General features: G+C 38.8%; 1 long non-coding RNA gene across 1 annotated transcript; it reads right to left on the bottom strand.

Moving 5' to 3' along the window:
• Positions 1-4629: 4629 nt before the first annotated feature.
• LOC146543345 (uncharacterized) lies at positions 4630-13900 on the bottom strand. The gene is made up of 2 exons (XR_014886596.1): positions 13337-13900; positions 4630-8585 (listed from the first exon to the last, which is right to left on the bottom strand). It is a non-coding gene; the product is annotated as an uncharacterized LOC146543345 (long non-coding RNA).
• Positions 13901-24761: the final 10861 nt, after the last annotated feature.

Raw genomic sequence — 24761 nt, 5'->3', positions numbered from 1 at the left:
AGATTCTTCTGCATCCCAAAATCTATTTCTCTGTCTGTTCTGAATTCTGCTGCACAGCCTGTTTTCTCTGCATGGCCTGGTGGCCTCATGTTATACTCCCTTACTTTGGTCTCTGACTCTCATGGTGCTTCCTGGCTCAATACAGCAGCTAAAGGCTGAATGGCTAACACAGATCTAACAGTCCATAAGCACTGCCTCCATCTTTTGCGTGTCAAATTTAAAGATGTCACCTTCCTTGTTGCTCTTCTTCCTAACTCCTCCACACCACTGGAGAAAGAGGTAATGGCTTTAAGTTGTGCCAGGGGATGTTGCGGGATATTAGGAAAAATTTCTCCTCAGAAATAGTAGTGAGGTATAGAAACAGGCTACAAAGGGAAGTGGTGAAGTCACCATTTCTGGGTATTCAAGAAAAGGGTAGATGTGGCACTGAGGGACATAGTAATTGGGGTGGTTGATAGTTGGACCAAATGAAAAGCACTAACTAGGAAAATCATTTTAATTTTCCAACTAATTATAATTTCCATACGTTGCTATGAGTTGTGATGAGTAAGATTTTTCCTTTACCTCCCCAGGTCTAGTTAGTATCTCTCTATCTCTTTGTAAGCTCCAGGGAGATAATTCATTTCATAAGAAGTACAACAGCAAGTATTGGAACTAATACAGTGTCCCAACTCTGGAGGTGTTCAAGGCAATGGATGGGGCGCTGAGCAGCCTGGTCTGGTGGTGGTTACCCAGGTGGTTACATAGCAGGACTTGGAACTGGATGGGTTTTAAGATCCTTTCTAACACAGCTATTCTATGATTCTATGAGCTGCTAGGGAAGTTTAAGAGAACTCTCAATGTGTTTAGGAAAAAACTGTAATAATAATAAACAGTTCTTCCATGACTTCTCCAATCACGTTACTACTACATAATTTCACAGAATATAGAAGATTCTCTGTATACTTATTAATTGAAACTCTTTATACCATCGCACTCAATTAACCCTCTCAGTGATCTCTCTCCCATGCCTGCCCATATTACCCATATTACCAAAACAAGCCATTGATTGTAATTTAAAAAAAAAAAAAACAAACAAACACATTTTGTCTTCACATTCACACACGTAGCATTTTTAGCTCTAAAGCTTAGGGCTTTTTATAATCACCACAGATGTTACTCAGTGCAGATGGAGCTCCTTACTCAAAATCAGAGCAGGCCAGCACGTTGTGATTGAAGAGAACCCCTGCAAATTGTGAGGAGGAAAAAAGAATTCAATACAAACCCCACCACTTTCTCTTGCAACTGCTGTCTCACACACCTTTATCTGCACCCTCCAGAGAAGGCAGTTCCATTGCATCAGGGCTGGCTGCTGCCAGGGGAGAGAAAATTTAGAAAGGAAGCAGTTCAAATTCAAAAACTTCCACAGATTGCATCTGGAATTACACCATCCAGGCCAAACAACTGCATTGTTCATTAAAATCATCTGATTGCCACGCACTTATCTTTGTGCTCACAACAAAAGGAAGAGAGAAAGAAGAGCCGCTTTTTTCAGCCCTTTGTGCTGTCATCCCTTTCTGTTACAGCCTGCCTATCGGACAGAGATTTCACCATGATTGGTTTCTTTGACATGAATTTCTATTGCTTTTCATCTGAAAAGAGAAGGTGGCTAAAAATTAAGCCAATTCTTCATCAAATAGCCATCCCTGCTTTGAGAAAAGGTTATTCTTTCTTCGGATTATTTGAGGCTGAGTTAACGATGCCTTTCCTCCCAGAGCCTTTGTGCATAAAAGGCAAGGAGAAAAATTTGGAAAATAAACCTTCTTCCTCGCATCCTTTCCATGATAGTAATTTAAAAGATAACTGTTTTGAAGATAAAGTTGATTTCTGATAACAAAAGACCCACTGTTTAAAATTGGAGTCTGAAGGTGACTGACATGAAAAAAAAGTGGTCCAGCAGAGGGAATATCCAGGTGGGCAGGGGGAGGCTGCAGCAACAGAAAATAGAACAGCAGTAGTAACTCAAAATGACTCCACTAAATTATTTCTGGGCTAGAACCACATTTTCTTCATTTGTATTTTCATTTTTAAACCATCAGTGCATTTAGATACAGCAGGAACATAGGCCATTTCACCTGAAATTACAAAGTAAAAGAGGAAAGAAGAAAAAAACACCCAGCTTCTTGCTTCACCCATCCTCAATCTGTCCTGTGCTGACTGTCCTAATTGCTGGAGCGTGAGAGATATCAACTGCATAATTTGGGTTTTTTTTTTGTTTTGTTTTGTTTTTTTTCCATTTTATCTCCCTTCTACTACTGCTAACACAATCAAGTTTACCTGTTAGTAGAAAACTGACAAGAAACTTGATCTACCTCCAAAACTAAAACATTTAAACTTTCAAAATGATTTATAGGTGACATTTAAGTGATATATTAACCTCATACTTTTTTTTTTTTCTTTGCCAAGGGAAATTGTTTTGCTCAACTAATTACTAGTCTCCACAGAGCAAAATACCTAACGAATCTGGAACATCAGCACAAAAGTCTGCATGGCAGACGTAGAAAAAATGTTGCATAACCAACTTCTTTTGCCTTAAGAGAAAGAACACATGAGAGTTGTTCTATTATTGTGCAGCATCATTCAGCAGCCATCAACGTATTATCCAAAGAGGAAATAAGCATTCCTGAATATCTCCATATGGCACCAAACACGAATATGCCATCAGCAACATTCTGCATGGTTCTACAGCTGCACACTACAAGTTTCTTCCGGTACTCCACACAAAATGAAGGGTGTGCTGTGGGCTGCCTGGGGAGGTGTCTAACTGGTGTGTTGACCTTTGTATTGACCACATACAAGCTATGTTTGTTGCGAGTCTAACATCCACCAGCTGATGGATTTGAGGCCTCCAACGCCTGCATTGACTTAGCCTAGCAGTGACCAACAAACTGAACATGTTCAAGCTCTCACTAATTGCAAAGGTGCAGAAATCTCTTTTGTCAGTATAGAACCTTCCAGTCTACCTCAATGATAGCAGCTGAAGCCAACACTGGAGCAGGTTTCCCAGAGCATTGCCTTCATTTATCAGCTTCCTCTTCCTCTGGAGCCAAGTGTAGCTGGCCACTGCTCCACATAAACTTCTGTCTAAGTCCTGAGGACATCTGGAGAGCACGTCTGTTGCAGAACATGTGTACAGCTGGGTGTCAGCAGCATATCAAGGCAAAGGATTCCTCAGAGGTTTCAAATACGTGTTGAAAAGCAGAACAGAAAAGCCAATACTCATGAGGGTCCATATGCCAGGGCCACAAGAGACAAGAATCAGATGTTTCTCCTGGTCCTCTGGGGTCTTTCTCTTCTTCTCTCTCCTTCTTTCCTTTCAAAGTTTTGATACTGCTGGGGTGATAGGGGACAAACAACTTTTATTTCACTTTTTTCTCCTCATCTTTTCATCTCGCTCTGATCATCCTTTCCTCCAGCTGCTTGCTGGCAAGAGCAGTACTCAAGCTGGCACAGTGAGATGATGGTAGTATTTCTGAGCCAGCTGGTATCCTCTTCTTCTGAAAACTTTGAGGAATACATTTACAAAGGACATCATGAGCCATGAACCCAGACAACACATGTAGTTCTGTCTATCTACTAATGTATACTGGAAAGGTGTAAAAAACTAAAACTTAAGTGCAATTCCAAGAGATGTCTGCAAAAAAACAATGAGACTTCTTAATTGATGACATCTTTTTCTTACAAAAAGAAATTCACGGAACAAAAATCCAATCAAAGGAGGAAACAGATAAATCAATACAGCAGGTGGAACAGTCGCAGGAAGATTATAATCACAGCTGTTGTTCTTTTGTGCTTCAAAGTCATTTACAAACCCAAGAAATCAAATATAAAAATTCAACTCAAGTATTACAAGTTGCCTAATGTATTTTTTTTTTTTCTGGATTTATATAAGTTGAAACCTTTACAACACATCCATGATGCAGCTGGAGAAATCCTAGTCTCACTCTCAGCTTTGTGACTGCTTAAACTTTGCTGCAAATTGTTATGAGCTTCGCTGCAGAAGTCACTCTATGGCTCAAAATGGGAAAGATGTGAGGGAGAAAGATGGGCTCCTGCAGCTTACAGACCAGGTTATTTATGGTGAGAGAGTCTAGAAGCAGCCTTGATTATGAAGAACTGCATCCAATTGAGTGCATTTTTCTGCAATTACAATCAATTAAAAGAAGGGCTCCCACTTCTTAATAAAATACTTTCCTTATTCAGTCTCATTCTAAGCAGTAAAACCAGAAGTAAGAATGTTAACTATATATACAATAATTGTGTATACGTATTTTAAATATAAACTAAGAAATTGAAAAGAGCATTTTAGTTCTTGCAGAATTCATCAGACTGTGCTGTTAGGTTGAAGTAGTTCCTTTACCAGGTTTCAGTACGTTATCTCCAAGAACATACAATGAGAATAGAAACTCACAAAATTTGTGAAGCAACAAAGATTTAAGGTAAAAATCTAGGTCATATCATACAAAACACAGCATAGAAAAAGGATAACAATATACTCACATGTATGGACTGGAATATTCTTCAGGAGATACAATAGATTACCATTTCATTTTACCCACTGCTGACCATGAGTTAGAGTACTATTCTCAATTGGTTTTAATTTCTTCTTTTTAATATATTTTTGTGAATTATTTACAATTAAAGTGAAAAAGTTGAGTAACTGTAGAAGTAGAAAACATGACCTACAAAGAACATCGGAAGTAACTGGAACCAGCTGGCCCACACTAGAGTAGACTTGAAGGAAAGCAACAGTATTGAGAAACTGGATTTAAAACTGCAAAGCTGAATATAACGTGATAACAACACACATTTGGAAACCATTCTGTAATAGCTCACCTCTCCTTAGGTGGATAAGGGACAGCTATTTGTCTTCCAATTGCATGTATGAAAAAAAATCACTGAAAGCAGCACTTGAGCAGGACATGAAAAATGGCTGGGATTCCCACTCCCTTCCTGTCACTCAAGATGAAATACAGCTGCAGCTGGAGGGTTAATTTTCCTTCAGCCAGGAGTCTGTGGGAGGAGTAATCAGGCTGCTCCTTGGCTTCCACCAGCCCTGGCAATACAGGAAAGCATGTATCTTTGGGGAAGTCTATCTGATTCTCTCTGTCAGATCAAGGAAATAAGTAGCCCAGAAAACTTCCTAGCTCTGAAAAAACAAAAACAAAACAAAACAAAAAAACAAACAAAACGCATAAAGCTGAACATCCAAAATATAAGAAGGTGATGATATTTGCTGTATTATAGCCAGGAATTGAGGCTGAAGGGGCTGAGTACCAGCTGACATTCATGCAATTTCCCTGATTCTCATCCTGTCTGCAGCTGCTGAGTGATGCCAACATGAGGATTTCTCTTCTTCCCTGACAGCTGTCAGTGTGTGACAGACACGAATGTAGCTCACAGGACATTTTCTGTTTATTTTATGTCTAGTAAGAAACAGGGCAGGCATGGAAAGTTCAATCACTTTCTATTATCAGTGATCATACCGCCTTTGCCAAAGGACACTGCCTCAGTTACTAGCACACAAACACAAACCCACTCAGCTGCTCCCTCCGATGCTCTTCATCTCTGCAGCTTGCTCTGAGTGAGTGATGCAGAATTTTTCTACCTTCTATGGTGTTATCTGAGAGAAAGGAATGTGAAGGAATGGGAGGATATCACTCAGCAGTCCGAGGAGGGCTGTGTTTTTGTAGCTGATTAGTATTGCTGTGCTATTGCATTTCTCATTAAAATCCCTTTCTTGAAGCAAGGTACAATTTGCACCATGTTTTCCACTTGTTTGAGCTTCAAGCTGTCGCTCAAAAAATTAATTTTATCTGGGTTCATCTTTCCATCACGGTCTTTTTTTTGACACAGTGGTTGATTAATTCTATGTCATTGTTTGCAAGATTAATTGCAGGGCGAGAGAATATACGACATTCTGGTGAGATAATTTATCAACTTATTATAATTCCACAATGCTGCAAATGTTTTTTTCCTTACCCATACTCAGACAACAAGTAAATCATGTAGTGATATTGGTTTGGTCTGTTTAGTAGATAAATGGCATTGACTAAAGCTGAGACCTTTTTTAGTGGTTTGGCTAAGGTTTGTCACCATAGTGCTCATTGCCTCCAGTTCTATAAGCAAAGTCCTTCAACTCTGCAATGTATCTACCGAGCTCTTGAAGGAGAAAAGGTTTTTCTAGCGTCCAGATAGAATGATCAACAGTGGACAACTTGAATTCAATTTCTAACATTGAAACAAGCATTTCATCTGTTATTCTACCTGACAGGCAAGGCAAACATCTGGAGCAGTCAAAATTAGGATATTAATCAAAGAGCAACAAAGGAATAAACAGAAAAAAAAACACCAATTTTTACTTTGGTGGTTGCAACACCAGGAAGATGCAGTAGAGATTATCCTGTGCCCACTGCTGTGTTGTGCTGTGTTGGGCTGTTGTGTTACACACAACTTGTACATCCCTTGTATATCCCTTTTTCGTTTCATGGCCACCACATAATTGATATGAGAGTATTTTTTTTGAGAATTTTGCTTCATCAGATCAACCACTGTAAATAGTCACAGAAAATGGGAAATGGAGGGCAATGCAGAAAAATAATTGCTGTGCATAAAACACAAACACAACATGCTGGAATTCCTTAAAGCTCTCTTTACTTTGACCACACTCCGTTTCTCTTAGTGTTGTAATTTCATAGAATAAGAGTGAGTTCTCACAGTGTAGCAAGACTACATGAAGAAAAATGCTTTATATTTATCTTAGTTGCTGTGTTTTCCCATCTAGCATTACCTTCTGCATGAACTTATTATTATTATTATGCTGTTTAAAAGCTGGTGCACGTTTAACATCATGAGATCAGATTTTTGATATTTTTTCTCATTCTCCAAAGGTTTTCTACTTGCTCTTCTCTTTCTCTTCCTTGTGCACAAATTCAGCACATTCTATTCATAGAAATTCCTCTTGAAGTTTAACTTTGGCTTTAATTTTACCAGCATCAATCCACCAAGACAAATACAATGTAAATTATCCTGGTTCGAGGCCAATGAGGGCTATTCATGCAAGGAAAAGTCAAAAAGCTTTTTTTTTTTTTTTTTGCTAGTGATAAACTTTTAAAGAAGGAGCATCAACTCCAACAATCCTGATCTGCAAGAATGTACGAGAACAATGTGAGCATTCATCTGATTTTTGCAGCTGGCATTGAAGTAGATCATGAATGGGCACTGAAAACATCACCAGACCTACAAGGCCATAAATGCTGCTTTACAGTTATTAATTCTACATTTGTCTGACTATAACTACAGTTGTATTTTAAAAATGAAAAAGTTTACATAGGAATATATTTTGATGCAGTTTGTTCATTTTCAGCCAGTGAAAGCTGTGCTGCTTTCTTTTTTCTGAAAAAGTCCCTCTGGTTTACCCAAGAAAAAGAGTACGTTGTGATGTTGGAAACATACACTAGTCTGTTATGATTATGACAGACTATAAACAAATCCACCTCTTCCCAAAGCAGGGATATAATAAAGCATTTATAGTTTCTGTAAATTGCATTATCCATCTGACGAAATGATGCAGCACTGAGGGAAGCCTCCCGCAGTGACTGGATTCAACTATTAAAACAAATCACTTTTATGCCTATCTAAAGGCATTCCTGAATGATTTCTACTTGCAGAGGATTACTTACACAATGTGAATGCACAACTGACCATTTGAAACTGTTCTGCCTAGAAAACTAGGAAATTAAATCCCATAAACAGGCACTGGAAACGTGTTGTCATCTTAGCAACATACAATTACTATTTGATGTAGGCATCTGCATTGCTTTAGGAATATTTAGTATATACACAAGATTCAAACCCATTAGCCTGTCCAGTTTTTTCTGTTATCTTTCATAATTCAGATTTTTTTCATTGTGTTTTATGATATATCGTAAGGCAAATCTGCTGTCAAGAATTTCAGCCCAGTAAGGGAAACATACCGTATTTACTTTTCCAGGTAAGAAAAATATATGCTGTATATGGAACTGATGTATCCAACTGAGTGAAATCATTATTGATTTTACAGCACTGAAGCTGTGATTTTGAAAGTCACTAAAAGATTCCGGGGACTTAATTTGTAATTTAATAGGAATGATTTTCCCTATTGGGAAAATCTCAAGAGTAACTTGGAAAATTTCAGTATAAAATACCAAACTCGGTGAATTGATGGGAGAAATGGTTCACCCAGCCTCTGAGTTCCTTATGTCCAGGTACAGAAAAGAAATCATGCCCTGTGTGGCAGAGGCAAAGGAAATACATCAGATGTGATTTATGAAGAATAAGCCTTTTCTAAAGCCGCTCTCCCACAGGAATATTCAATATATCCCTTCATGATGATCACTCCAATACTGCACTGCAATATTCAAGCTGGTTGAACAATTACTGCAATTCCTCTTCAGTCTCAGCTCTCTCAGCCTTCCTGCATCACGGAGCAATGCACTCAGGGCAGAACTTGCAATCTCTTGTCACTAGGCAGCATCTGGTAATCAAAATTTCATCTGTGTTGCAGACTGCAAGTAAGGAGAGAAATTAATGAGATGCTGTATACATGAAGAAAAATGTGTACTTCATTTAAAAAATATCAGTTTTTTTCTCCTTCAGTGAAAAGCTTTTATTGAATGTTTATCAGAGTATCAGGATTTAAACAGGATTACTCATCTGCTTGAATGTTGCCATTCATGTAAATATCTCACAGCGTGAGGAACCTAAAGTTAATGCAGAAATTGCTTTCAAGGGCCCAAAGTGTGCAGTTTTTCCTAGTATTGAGGCTCCTGTGTATTGTACTGAACAGTGTCAGAGAGCATGAATAATTAGGTTGAGTTGCACCCAGAAAGCACATCTTGATATACAAAGCCTTTTAGGATTTTACAAGCATTTTTCTCCCTTCAGGCAATGATGCTCATTTAACGAAAATGTAGAAAAGTGAAATATACATCAGAAAATCTAATGTGTAAATTAGAGATGTCTCAAAACAATTTACATTTTTACATACCTCCAAGAAAGTAGGACACTTTTATTACCTACTGTCAGGTAGCACATAAATAACTGCAGATCCTATTGCCTGGATTTCTGGGACTTGTCAAAGAGCTTAATAGAAAGATTTATGGGAACTTCAAGCTTTAGATTTCAAATCCTCAGTATCTGTCAAGCTACAGCCTTAATACTGCTTAACTTCTCATCCCTCAGACTGTCTGTAAATTCAAAATGAAGCTACAAGGCGTTGTTAAAGGCTTTTATTTGGCATCTTAAATTCCATTCTCGTGTCCTGTTCAATATGCACTATTGCTGGGAAGTCCTTTGTGCTTTGAAGTAATTGTATAACTCAGCTCAAACTGCCTTACTTTTCCCTAATATATTTTTAATTCCCTCCTCTCCCCCCAAAAAGTGCATTGCTGACATTTCACTGTAATATTTAATGTCAATAATTGCTACTAATAATAGAATAAAAGAATATAGAATAGAATATGCTGCTGAAATGGATTAATTACAGCTAAAATTTGGATGCTCTTACTGGTTCCCATAATGGGGGAGGCACTACCTGCCCTGCATTGTACGCCTGTGGTCCAGTGCCAGGGGAGTGAGGATGGGAACTGTGGTTTGAAAGGAAAAAGAAAACTCCTATCCTTGCAGCTAACACCAGAATTCTGTAAACAGCATGATTACATCGATGTCCATGCAAAGAGCCATTAAGTACATAATCTCAAAAAATCAGGAAAAATTAAACTCCAAAATGATTCTCTAAACTCGCAACTTGGATTGAAATGTTAGTAAGGATAGATATGTTGTGTACAGTGAGGAACAGGCAGTGAAGTTTTCTACAATTAAACATATTTGAGTATGTTGCACTTAATTTTTAGAAATTAATGTTTTCTGTGAGAACAGCCTGACTACATATGAGAATTTTACCAACAAATGGCATCTAAACGTTCACATCATTGTAGCAATCTATTTTTTTCTACTTAATTACTAAACAGGTTAAAAGCTATTGAAACTATCTTTTAGCTAATAGCTGTGATTTATCTCCTATGAAAAAGGTGCTTAAACCAGTGGTGATTTATTACAGAACGTGACTACACTGAGTAATGTAGTTTTTGTGGCTGCATAGTTCATAGTTCTTTAAATTAATTTCAAACTCATGCTCTCTGAATCCTTATGCAGAGTACCCCAAGGTGAACTGAGCTTTCAAACCACTATGAGCTGAAAGGCTTAAAAATAAGGAAAATGATTGATTTCTTCTTCTTACTATCAATTCAAGTTCATGTGTGTCAGTCACATAAAATAACGCAACTGATTGAGTAAAGCAACAGCTTGTCTTGTCAATAAATATATTGGCCCTAAATCAACGAACCACTTCTGGCTCTTGTTCACACACATCAAGCTCCAGCCCAAATGAAATATTCTTTGTATTTAATATTTTTAAATGACCCTTCACAAAGTAAATTCTAATTATAAATGAAATTCTTCTGCCTTTCCTTCTGAACATACCAAAGCACATTTTAAAAGGTACAGGACTGAGGAAAGTCACTTTCAGAAATTAAACATTTGAATTACAAGAAGCTGGCAAGTCATCTGGAACCACTAATTTCTAACAACTTTCGAAGCTGCAAATCCACTTAAGAAGGTGGGAAAGGGAGAATTGGCTCCATTTAACTTTCAGCATGTATGGAAGCAGTAGCCCCAATAAGAAAAGTCCCAAACCAAGCATTTTAGCATTTTAATTAAAGTGAATTGAACCAATGTGAAGGTTATCATGTACTCAGTGTTGTATAAACATACATAAATTATCAGATTTTGGCGAATCTGAAAATACCTGCCATAGTTTTTTGACTCATTAATAAATTTAAAAGAATGAGGAATGGGAAAGGAAAGGACAAGTGGAAAAATAAGAAACAATCAGAAATATATACATACACATTTCCAAGATTACAGGATATTATATGGACCTGTTATCCTCTTTCAGCCTTGAACAGTGACCAAGAGTTGGCACAGCTACTGAACATCATTTAAGAGCCACAGATTTGAGCCTGTTTCACCTCGAGGCTTTTAAGTCACCTCAGGTTCCTAATAGAACAGGTGAAAAGTGAAGGCTGACGTCCTCACACCAGGACTGTGCTATCATAACCCCCAAAAGATCTCTCAAAGGCACTTATGTTGTGGAAAATGCTCCTGTTGTTGAACCTGGTCCCTAAACCAATACAAGAGCTTTTTTTCTACAGTCTTTTTCTAGGCAGAGCAAGAAGGATATGAGGGAGAGAAGAGCTTGTTCAGTTGTTTTGCTTTTATTCTTTTTTCCCCTAATATTTTCATCAAGATTTGCAGCTGTGGGAAATCCCATACTGCCTTCTGGATAGCATCAATATTCTTGCATTATCATCTGAATTAAAAGACACTGTCAGACAAGAATACTTCTTGCTCTTCAGCAGTTCATTCTCTGTGGCTGTCTATGAAATGCCTTGGTCTCTTGCCCATGTGCAACAGCAGCATTGAGAGGGGTCTGAGAGGTTGTTTGCAGGAATTTGTATTCCAAAATTGCTCATTTATTGTTCAGCAGTGGGAATACTGCCAAGCTTACTCTGAGCTTCTCAGAGTGACCTACGTTAAAACCTGCTAAGCCAAGTGTACAACTGCCCCAGCTGCCCCAAATACCCCAACATCCTCCTTCTCTCCCTGGCTTTACTGGCTTATGCATGAGAACAACATTACTGCCTCCCTCCTGCTCTTTTTTGGTTCCAAATGCCCATGGAAATACCCATAAAAAGTAATTTCTACTCATGTTGAAAAGTGGAAATGAGCTGTAAACATGGGATAAGACAAATTTCCTCTACCCTTTTCCCACAGTTCTACTCCCATTATTAAGATTCCCCCCCACTCCACTTGGAACCCTTTATCTTGGTTACTGCTCGGGTATCTTCGGGGAAAGAAAAAAAGGAAAGACAAGTCATGAGACAGTTTCGAGTTTTGTAAATAATTTCAAAACTCACTTTCCATAATTTGTTTGTAGAATTGTAGAAATACCAAAAATCTCTCTAAGTTGAAGCTGTTTTTACATGTACTAGCAAAATATATGATGGCAAAATGGCATAACTTTTTTTCCTTTTTTTTTTCCTAATACCATATATTTTTTGCCCAGAAAAAGCTGTCATTTACACTGTAAGAATGCACACAGTGCATCAGTCTGCTCCCTGGCATGGGATTTGAGAAGGGTCTGGGTTCAAATTCAGGTAGCATGGTGTAAAAGCAGATTTACTCACACTTGCTTGGACTGGAAGAAATCCATATTTCTGCAGTTTTGTCTAATGAATGAATGTCACCCACAAATGAGGCATTACCTCTCCCAAAGCTGAGGACAGCAGTGCTAATGATTCTCTGGTCAGGTTTTCTCAGGGGAGTGGAGAGCTTCCCCCAGCAAACAAGCTGCCTGTTCTGCCCAACCCAACCTACATAGCTCATGGGACTGATGCTGGCAATCCTTCATGTCCTCTTCCTACAGAGTACATTTCACAAATAAACTATAATTTGTGAGATAAGAGAATTCTGTGACTTGCTATCCTGGAGTCATTTTTCACCTGCAAAACTCCTGTAGGTAGCATTAAGTCATGACTTGGTTTTCCTGGAAAAATAATAGCTCAAACAAATCTTTATCAAGAGTTTTAAGGATAGTTCTTCCTTGAAGACTTTCACTTTTTTTTTTTTTTTTTAACCTGTGTGTAATTACCAATGTATTCAGATCAATTTATTACCCTAAGAATAAGTACATTCTCTTTCTTTTTCTTTCCCATAGGACCCTTACATTTAGATGACAACTCAGACTGCTCCAGTCACCCAATTGCAAATGCACTTTGATCAAACAATGATTCAAGGAGATTTAAAGATTACTCCTGGAAGGAAAGACAAGGCAAATTGATCAGTGCTGTCACGGGCGAGAAACAGCTCCTGAAGGAATAGCTCTAAAATGCATTATCTTTAATGTAATCAAAGGAACATTTCATTTAATTTTAAAACGCCTTGCACTATTTGTTAGCGCTATCATTTTGGGGGTTACTGGGACAAAAAGTTAATCACACTGACTAGGCAAACACTAAATTGTTTAATTAAGGCTGTTCTACTTTATTTGTATGATATTTTTCTAAGTAATATACGCCCAGATTTTTTTAAAATTGTAAAAGCATAGGTGTGAAAAATATGCAGAGTGGAAGTGCTGAGACTGAAATTTTAAGGGTTTTAAGTTTAAAATTAAAGAATAAAATGATCCTTTTCTTACCATCTCATGATACACGTTAGAAGGAAACGAGAGGAGATGAGGCATGCCCACTTGTCCATAAGGTTTGAAGTAGGTCATAATCCCCCCATAGATTATCCAGACAGCATGAGTGAAAATTTGGAATGCTGCCTGGATGCTGCTCCCAAAGTTGGAGATTAGGAGGAGTTTGCAGCCTTCTGCCTATTTTCCAGCTTTGGCTTTGCACTTCTGTGGGAAGGGGATGTGGCAGCAGTAGTAACAGCACTGAAAAGGGGAAGAGGCTCTCTGGAGGTAAAATCCTTCCAGCATCAAGCAGCATGAGGCATTGCTAACAGAGGGAACTGAGAGCCCTTAAATCCAGACAATCTGTGCTCAGAACTCACTCAGGTAGGTCTGCAGATGCGTGGGACAGAGGTCACCATGACACACACCAGAGAAAGTCCTGCATCCATATGGGACGTGAGGCATGCACAGGAGCCAAGGTTTGCTTTTAGCAGGCTGATGCAAGGCAGACTTTAAATGCTTGGGCTGAACCAAGTGGAGAACATTTCCTCTATTATTAGGTATTCCCATAGGCTCTAGAAAACAAGTTAACATACAAGAAGACTATTTTTTCTGACATTCATTTCTGCAGTAGTGATTCATAATTCTTCCATTTTATCCATTCTGAAATGATGATGGAACTCACTCGTCAAAGAAACAGAAAAGTTTATGAATGAGAGAAAGTTGAACAGCTGGATTTAAACAGCTAAAAGATACAACAGGGAAGAGGAGGAAAAAATAAAGGAAAAAGTGTGTTGGAAAATGAAATTCTTGAAGTGGAAAATTGTAAGATTATTTTTTTAGGAATCTTACAATGGTTATTCTATATGTAACAATTCATAGACATAAAATGAAAGTTAAATCTTTAAAAGAGAAGAGATAGAGTATGAAGATTTGTCGCACATTCTGGATATCATGGGACATTAAATGTAAATTGTGAAAAGACCACAACATTATAGCACCTGGAGAAAAGATAGGAATAATTACAAATGATTCCACCAAAGGAAAGACAAATAGAATACCAGAGAGACCTGAGTAGTAAATCCAGACCAACTGGCTCTTAAACAAGGGATAACATGTTCTCTCTGTCCATCTGTAAGCAAAGCAGTTTCCCAGAAAAAGAATTAGCCTCCTCTGCATTCCATGTTTCAAGACCAGAACAAAATGCCGTGTTCTGGTATAAAACCAGCATGCATGGGGCTTTGCTGGAAGGTTTCAGATTTATTGTTGCTGTAAATAAAATATTTATCCCAAAGACATTCTTCTGACAATTTTCAGGTCTGCTCTTTTGTTCTAGAAAATGTGTTCTCTATGTTTTGTTCAAAAACCGCTGATTCTGAGATGAGCATCAAGAAAGTTCTGCTTAGAGCCAGCCCTTCTGTCCTGATTTCTCCTCCGTGACGTCCCCCAGCCAACTGTGAACCAGGCTTAAATATAACAAGAATTCGTTGGGTGCTTAGATAAAGCAGCTAATTACTAGCATAAACATAGTGAGACACCAGCAAGACCTACAATGTAGGTGATTAATACATATTCTAGAGTTCATTGATTTATTTTCTTACTAGGATATGGTGTTTGAAAGTTTTCTCTTCAATAACTTGGGCAAATAAATAGTTATTTTTCCATGACACCAACCCTTGCTCTATCATTTGCGCTCATCGTTTTCTCACTCCAGCAGAAAAGTGAAAATGGAAGTAGCACTTCAAGCCAAGAAAACAAACAAAAGCACTCTGAGCATGGTGATCTGAATAAAAGCATTTCTGTGCAGCCTCACTGTTTGTTGCAAAAACAAGAAAACAGGCACATCCAATCTGCCTTTCATTTGCAGCTGCTCCCAAAGGAATTACATGCACAGGAAGAACCCAAAAGGAGCAGAAGTATGACTTAAGAATAAATCACAGAATGAAATTGAAGGGGAAAAAAAGCAGGCTCTAAAGTTCAGATGAAAATTACATCAGATGAAAATACAATTTCTAAGTGCCAGTAAATCACACTGCAATGCTGAGTTCCTACTTTGCCTTGGCTCATGTACTGTCTGCATTAAAAAAATGTTCATACTGCATGCTCTGTGTCTATGACAAAATAGGGCAGGGTTACAGAGAATACTGATGGTTATGATGCTTGGTTCATGAAAACACTGCTCTACTGAGTTGTATCTCTATTGCTGAAAATACAGAATTAGATTCTAGCTCGCATGCAGCAGTAGTGCCGTTGCTGTAGCTGCCATTAAGAAATAGTCCACTTTCAAGATCTGTTACTGATAATTTTTTTTGACTTACTGACTTCAGCTCTAACAGTTCCTGTGAAGCTAAGCTGTAATGGACCTGTCTAACAGCACTTACCACATGCAACCCAACTAAATTTTGGGGTCACTGAGGTGGAAAATGCATAGAACTGCTTTAATATTCTACAGCTTGATTACAAGCTTGTAACTAGTTATACCACTTGTCTGACATATAGTGCAATTCCCTTCCACTACACGCAGTCAATGCAATGAAAAGGAGATTACATTTTCCTGTTCTAAATAGCTGTGTAACACTGTGGGAAAAGTTGGTTTGCAGGAAAAAAAAAATAAAATAAAATCAGAGCATGTCCACAACTACCTTCCCTCCACAACTTCATTAAATTCAACAGCAGCAGAAGCATTTAGGAATAAGCTGGATGAGAAACGAGTAGTATGAAGAGAGGTGTGCAAAGCACAAAACAGTGCTGTAAGTGCAAACTACATCATCAGTCAGCCCAACAAATTTACGCTCAGTGATCTCCTTGGATCACTTCCCCAGGACAGTTCCTACAGCACGGACTATTTTCTTCTAATTCGGCATCGCGAACATTCTGAGCATAAATTGATTTTAAGAGCCCTCTTCCTGAGATGGAAGGAAAACAAAAACACATACAACCAACCTTTTTTCTTTTACAAATGCGTTAAAGAGCATTAAGTTAAAATGATATGTTTTGAATGTTCTGTGCTAGATGATGTGGAAAAATAAAGCAAAGAAAATAACGAAAGTTGTACTGGGCACAGTCATGGGCAGCCAACCTCCAGGATTTACTAGCTGTAATCCTGATGTTATGCCACTAATCAACACCACCTAAGCTATCTGCAGTGCATCTTTCATGCATTTCCTATTCCAAGAGAGCACATCAGTTTGTTCCAAGCCACACCTAATAGGTTAGGCTGAAAAGGGAACCAGGGAGCATCAGGGATGCAGAGAGGTGATTTACTGGTGAGCAAGGCAGTCTGAAGGAAGGGAAACAAGAAATGAGTCAAGGACATTGAGAAAGAGAAAATAAAGAGTAAGGAGATGGAAATAAAGTGTGTCCTCAATGGAAATAGATAAAATTTCAGGAAACGTGCTTGCATGTTGCTAAGGAAAGACCATGTCAGAGCAAAGCAATAAGACCTCAGGGCAGCTGCTTTTCTGGCCACAGCCTTTTCCCTAAGTCTCTCCCCAGCCTGGAGCAAGTCTCTCCAGAGCACGTGGGTAAAGCAAGTTTAAATGACACCTTGGCAGCAAGCTTGAAAAGCTAGGTATGAGCTCTCAATGCATCTTTTCCCCTGTTTTTTTCTGGACACTCTGCAGCCAAACCTCAAACTCGGGTTCACTGGCTAAGGCTTATTGCATCAGTCACAGATCTATTGTTTTATAGTACACTATAAAATACTTCGTTTTATGGTACAGTATCTTGGATTGCTATTAAGTAGCCATGACTATACCAAGTAGCAGAGCCTCTGAAAGCTCAGAAATTTGGCTTTCAGAATATGAAGTAAAATGTCAGCAAAAATTTTAATGTATGTAACACTTCTATCACATAAAAATTATTGAAAAAGGTCTGCTCCTGTAATACAGACTGATCTCTTTTGTGCCATCAGTTACAGTTTAAGGTTAAAAGCAGAACAGCTACTGGAGCTTTTTCCATTTTTATATTCATTTTCTATCACAGCCACATCAAAATATAGGATGCTTAGAGTTTACTCCAGCTTTAATTTTCCTCACAATTTCTTATCCTCCATACTAAATTAGAAGAGCAGATGCATCCTTGGGAAGGTTTCCAGGCTGATTTTGAAATGAGACATTCAGTACTTCCTACAATGATCTGAGCTTCCTGATCACTGATAATACCACGCAGAGTCAAAGAAGACCTTGTAGTAAATATCTCACGTGCAGATTTGAATGAAATGCTCAGGATGCACATGGTTTCTGTGCCTCCCAGTGGACTCCTGCTGGAGATGTGAAGAGCTGATCCGAAAAGCTGATCTCTGTCATTGATGAACCCGCAGATCCCTCATTGCTTTATCCCTTGATGGAGTGCAATGATCTGTTTCCCTATGTGAGTAACTGCTATGTTTGTATTAATGTTCAAAGTTTACAGAAAGCCTTTCAAAAGAATAAATATATAAGTAAATGTGCCGTGACTAACATTGTTAAACCAGTATGTTCTTACCCAAAGTATCTTCTACAAAGACCTGCCTTTATCTCACTTTCATTTTACGGCATCTAAATAGCAAATCGCAGTAGTTCTTCTCCGCTTCCCTGGGCACTGCAACAAAAGAAAATATCAGCTTTTAGTGGAGGTCCAAAGTAACTGCCACAGAGTGTTTCAAGCATTCGCTTACTCATCTGCTCAGTTTAGTGTATGATAACTCCCACTAATTTGGAGGGGGCTTAATGAGCATAGAAAATGCATTAGAGAAAATTCAATTATAAAATGAAGCTGACCATGGTACATCTGACTAGGCAAAGTAAATTTAATCCTCTATGCGTAGGCAAACACGAGAGTCAGGCAGGGGTGCTTAATCCAGGGAGAGGGTGTAGGAAGGTGACAGAGTTGGTACAGTTCCTCTCATATACATCTGCATCACTGAAGTTTTAAAAGCTCATTTAAATTAGGTACATCCAGTAGTATTCTACAAACATGCTTCAAACTCTATTAAGTTCCGCTATATCTCACTAATGTGAAATAGACAATAGAGAAACTTTAATGCAAGCTGTAATTCACTCATTTTCTTTCAGCTCTGGAATTTATTCTAGCAGAGTGATTAACCAAGACAGTTTTCAATTCAGGCTTATAACTTCATATTCCCCTTAGTGTGGAGTCATTTTTTGTTGCTCTTTTTCCTGTTTTACAATCAAAAGCGTTGAATAGTTTCATTTAGAATAAAAGATATATAAAAACCATCTTCCTCTGAATTATCATGTACAAAATGTGTGCTATTACTCTCAAAAGTACAGTTCATTATACAGTATCAAGCAATGGTACTGAACTACATAACCACCGCAGCCTTCAGCAGAGCCCTAAAGGGCAGAACTTGCAGCTCCACCACAACTGCTGAATAAAAAGGAGGGAAAAAAAAAGCTAAGAAAGAAAATGCTGCAGCTTCACTAGAAAAAGGAGGAAGGATTACTAGGCTTTTGTGCCCTTCATTTCTACCGAGAAAGTCCACATTAATATCCAGTAAGATGCTTCCAATACTAGGTTTTGGATACAGATATCAACTAGTGTAGCCAATGTGATGAAAAAGCAAGATAGCCTTTTCACACCTACAAAGGCTGATCTTGGTAATCTAACTATATTTTTCAATGGAAAAAAAAGTAATTTCTTTATGATATTCCCTCATTCCACAGTGCAAAAACAGCAAGAGCCTCAGACTTTGAAAATGTTTGGAAATTTAGATTAATCCCAAACCATATTATGCACTGGACATCAAGGCATATGGTGGTGGTGGGGTAGAAAAGTAGGTCAGGATGAAGACGGAGGTCCTAAAGTTATGAGTCATCCTTCACTCTCTAGTTTTTCATAGCTATCTCCATAATAAGAAATGACTAGCTTTAATTCCCACTTAAATTTCCTCTAAACAGGTATAATTGTGTGATAGGTTTTAGTTTAGGCAATAAAGATCAGAACTCTTTCTAGCTCTACGTGGATAATTTACTACCAAATACTTGAAAGTTCACTAAGCTGGAGTTTCTAAAACAAGATTTTATCAGGGAAAGAGCTGGCAGCTGCAGCTAGCACTGCATGAACTGCCTGCAATGCTTATTAGTGGTGGCAACCTACTATGGAGAAAGAAATTAATAGACTACAAGTCCCTCTTATCACAGTTAATATTTCTGCAGTGATTAAAATGAAACTTGTCCTGGAAGAAGGGGAGGGGTGATACAACATTAAGCTAACAGCATGGATGCACTCTGTTAAAGCGACAAGGAAGGTGAGCAGATCACAGGAGATGCCATGCTAACCTCTACCCAGATGCTGGCTGCTCTGCTCCTCATAGAAGTCAGAGGATGTGGTTTCCCACCCAGCTAACGATCTCAGTTCAGTGGCTCAAAGGTAAAATAATTGAGGCAAGCCTATTCACGTATAATATTATTAAGTTCTTTCTCCTGGAATGTCTCCAAAGATGCACTTCCATTGGAAATACCTCCCTGTGATCACATGAAAAAATCTGCCACCACTGTTTGTTCCCTGCAAGATGAAGAAAATAACAGAGACATTACAGCCACTTTTATTATTTATTAAATCCAACAGAAAGCAGTTTCTTTCCTGCATTTTATGTTTTCTTTCCAATTAATTGGGTTTACAAGATGGTTTTCCTTCGTGGCTCGTTTTCCATTTTTTTTTTTCATTTTGGTATGGAACATTTGAGTTTCAAGGTGTGAAGTGTTTCCCACATGTATGGGAGCTGCTGAATCACGGCGTGAACCCTTTGATTGATCATCTGAGGCAAGCAATGAGTCAGCCCTGGGAGCACAGGTGAAGGCAATTCTCCTGTGCTGCCGGAAAGGGTGGAGCCTGGCTGCACCTCTCCTAGACCCATTTAAGAGCTGACTGCCAGTGGGGAAGGATCTCTTCTGGAGATTCCTCCTTTGGAGCTTTGTAGTGAGCCCGGACACAGATAAGCACTCTATCTATTCTCTTTTTGTTATTATAACCTGCTTAGTCAAACTCTCTGGTTTATTTCATAATTGTAATATCTTTATATTCATTGATTATACCACAAAAGCTCCTACCCAACAGAAATCAGTCTCCAGGAGGTACCTTCAAAAACTAGCATAATTCCCACTAAACCTTCCCCCAGAAGTGAGGGAGATAATGGTTCAGGAGATCTAAACAGCAGAGTTTATCTTACAGAGGGGCAATCTAATAAGAATAGCTGTATTTTCCCATTAATTCTTCTGTATGCATTCATTTGCTAAAGACTAAAGTTGTTAAGTTCCACAGTTCTTGAAGTGAAAGCATTTTAAAACTTGAATAAATCCAAAAAGGGGGAAAAAAAAAAAAAAAAAAAAAACCCGAAAGGTCAGAATACTTCAATAACATCCCAGTGAAAACAGAACAAATGATTCAGCTTGCCTCCAAAACTAAAGCTTTGGAAAAGAAGGAAGAAAGTGCAAGCTAAGTGCAAACAAATTATCAACAAAGAGAATCTCAAGAACTTTATTTTCATCTTCCCAAGCAAGTGCTTTTTCCACTTCTACTTTCCTCTTGGACCCACTTTTTCCATTTGGCATCAGAACTGGCACATCTGTTTGGCCCTGGATGGAAGGGAGTATAAATTAGGGGTGGACGAGAAGCAGGACACAGCACAGCTGAGAAATCCCATCACTTACCCCAGGGACACAACATGATGCCAATGGGTTACAAAAGTTGTCAGCTAACAAATCTGTCTCTCTCATTAGCACTCCCTAAAACTCTGCTCTCCTTCATGGCCACGTTATACTGCAGGATGTGGAGCATTCAAGGGAATGTGAGACTTAAATAGGGCTATATGGAGATAACCCAGTGTTATTCTGACTTATGTGTAGTTTGGAATAAAACTTAGTGAAGAGATTTCCATCCACATAGAAGACCAAGAGGCACTTCATTTTTTGAGTTTGTCTGCTGTGCTCCAACTAAAACTTCATCTCATATAGACTCATGATACATGCATTTTTCTTTTCCAGGATGAGAGATTTTACAAGATTAACACTAAGCAGCCATACTTATCTTCATTTTAATGGTATAAGTGATGCCTTTCTGAGGCAATTCCAGCAATTTTTTAAGCAGTAGTGAACCAGAAGCAGAGAGGAGCCCCCCCCCCTTGTCCCCAGAGTGATGCTGGCTCTGGGGATGCTGTCGCACGCGACCCTCTGTCTTGCACCAGGAGCTGCTGCCTTCCCCAGCTCTCAGCCATCTGCTCTCCCACTGCTCCAGCAGCAGTGGAAAATTCCTTTTTGTCTGAAAGGTGAATTGCATGCTAAATCTAGATGACAGGTTCAGGAAACATCTTAAAATAAATTAGCAAGACAGCAAAGCGGAGTGAGCAGGATATAAATTGCATTAGCCATTCTGAGTGTCCCTCTGGCCTTGCCTTTCACTCCTTGCCTTTAGTCTCACAAAAGAATAGTTACACGATTAGTTTCATAATTCTTTGTCTGCCCCTTTCAGGAGATGTGGGCAGATTTTAAGCAATGGTGTCTAAAGCCAGATTTGACTGAGTGACCCATTCAGAACTCCATCAGAATCCACAGCTTTGCGGAGACAAACCCAGGTAGTTACAAATCCTGTCCAATGATTTCTTCCAGAAAAGTGCACACACCTACCAGAAAGACGTCAACTCCTTTGTAAACCCAAAGGAACAAAAACATGAGCAGACTTCTTATTGAAGCTTTCTTTCAACCATACGTGTGACTTAAATTCTGTTTTCTCCAGTGCCATGTTCCTTCCTGCCTTTAATTGTTATTCTTATTTAGGTTTTCTGCACATAAATATCTTTCCCATGACATTGTAGCTGCACATATACTAAGGATTTAATGACATATTTACCCTAGTGTGATGGCACGACAACAAGAACTTCATTTGCAATCACGACCAGGACAACACTATGATGATGCAACATCTGATAAACCCTTACATGATAATAAGTTCTTTTTAAGGTATTAACTCTCTCACACGCATTGGAGACTGCTAATTTCATCTTTCATTGCCATCCTGAACACATGATGAAGAAGGAACCCTTGAGACTGTGTACCCTGGGACCACAGAGGGACCTGTGTGAGTTGCTCCTCCCTGACTTTGACTCAAGAACATTGCTGGAAAGATTAAAAGACACTTCCTGCCACTTGTGCTTAACTTGATCTTCGTTGGCAGCTATAGAAAGGCATTAGGGATGCTTTGTTCATGAAAAAATAAAATCCCAGACTGCATCTATCAGTGGATTTGAAGCTACTATCTGTTTTTCAGCCTGAAATGTTATTTTCAACTACACCTTAATTTTACCAGAGCTCTCCCTGATACTCTCTCAGCCATGAGGCCTGAAGTCTTAACTCAGGAGAAAGTTCTTGAGAATCTGAGGAACACAAAATGGGGGCTACCTAAAGCTTCATTCACCTCTCCTCGGTGAGGTAACCAGAATTGAAAATGAGACACTTAATTGTTATTCTACAGCTTTAATCTGCGAAAAGACATGGTTCAATAGAGCATAAATCTGGACTTTCAATACAAAATCCCATACCAGACTTTGAGAAATTGATTTTCAATGGCCCCCACAGCCGAATGCAGATTTCAGACTTCATAATGAATTAAATCCCAACACTTCTCAAACAACCAAATGGATTTCAGAGCAGCAAAAACCTTGGAAATGGCCATTACGATAACAAAGAAACAGTCCTGAGCCCAGCAGCAATCTTCATCCTGATCTAGCTAGCAGTGAAATATTGAAATTCCATATCTAGCCACTCCAAAATTGTCTTGTATTGACTGTCAGAGTTGCTTAATGCTAGCAGTGATACATGAAAATATCTTATGTTCACAAGGAAACCAAATGATAAAGATGAGCATCCTTTAACAACAACAAAAAAAATCTCACATAGTTCCGTGCTCCAGTTGCTTCAGCTGTGCTTGTTGCATAAAGACTGTGCTCTAAATAACATCTACAGTGAAGCACTAGGAGTTTGTCCTCTGATTTTCACTACAGGCTTTTTATAACTAAATATGATTAGCATATAATGACTAATGGTAAAGCCATTTTCTCATCCAGGGATGAGTACTACAGCCTTCACTGTTTGCAGATCTTCCCAGTTATCCAAAGTACTTTGGAGCACTTTTGAACCCTACATCTGTAGCTCTCATTCTTTCAAGTCAGTGCTCTTTTCTATTCAGTTTGAGTGCTAAACAGCATGTCTTTTAAGTGCATCCAAACAGCTGTCAAACTGTTTGTGCAATAATACCACAGTAGAAAGTTTATTTCTGACTTCAGGTTAAAACCTCTCACTGGTGTGTAAGAGATGAGTGGTCCATGTCTTCGTATAGACCCATCTGATTCTACCACCGTGCTGCTGCTCCTGATTGAGTGACCCTTCAGAAGACGTGTCTTGTGCACAGAGTAAAAATATTTCAGTCTATTTTGACTGAGAAAACGACTAAAAGTTCTCCATCTGCTCATGCCTTGGGCACACTGAAAGAAATAAACCAGCAAGGAAAAGGCCTCCGTTTCTTGCCTGTCTTTGCAGCAGTGCACACTGGAGGAAAAAAAAAAAAAGTCAGTTTGCATAGCTAAATGGTAAAGGCTGGAATAAAATACACAAAGAGGACCTGCCAGAATAACAAATGATGAGCTGAAACAGCAGAGATTTCAGTATCCATGCAGCAGAGCAGCTGGTAAACAGAAGCAGGGGATGTTCCTTAAACTTCCATGTTATAGTGACTGTGGAAGAAATTACTTCTTGATTTGCTATCCAAATTGTCATGCTACATAACTATGATCAGTACCTGAAAATGCATCACTGAGGGTTCTGCACTTTAATAGTGAGCACATTTGTCTGCTGCTCTCATCTTTATGATCTGAGTAGGCTCCTTCTTCCTCAATATTTGAGGGGGTGAATGATGGAATACCACAGCCTCTAAAGCTGTCCACCCTCTATAAATTATCATCTCTCAAAACCTTCAGTTTCAGTTCACCTAGAGATGATGATAGCCAACTTGACCAACCGAGTAAAATTTTTGTAGGTAGATATGAAAGAAAAACTGCAGCATCTCCATTAGGTGTTACATCTAAGTTTCAAAGAGAGGAAGCATTTGAAAGTTTTTTCCTTTGATTCAGTGCTTTAAAGGACTTGCAATGCAGTTTTTCTCCTGCTGACCATTCATGCTCAGTGTTAAAGGGCAGTTGTCAATAAGGAATTTCATCCACAAGGAGCACATTGGTCAGTAGGGTGGTTTATGTATATCCCTGGTGACTAATTCAGCTGAGACATTTGCTGGGGCAACAGCTTAGCCTCCACGTGGAACGTTTCTCTTCCTCCTGTGCAAATTGCTTTGGAATTTCATGTTTCAAATAAGACCTCTGTTTTCAGAAACACACTCACCCACACAGCACACACGGAGTTTGCCAACAATTAACTCGATCTGCTTGAAAAATAGC

Source organism: Meleagris gallopavo, chromosome 15 (assembly GCF_905368555.1).
Source record: "Meleagris gallopavo chromosome 15, MGAL_WU_HG_1.1, whole genome shotgun sequence".
Taxonomy (NCBI): Eukaryota; Metazoa; Chordata; class Aves; order Galliformes; family Phasianidae; genus Meleagris; species Meleagris gallopavo.
The sequence above is the reverse complement of the archived record's forward strand: the minus strand, read 5'-3'. Positions and strand labels throughout refer to the sequence as shown.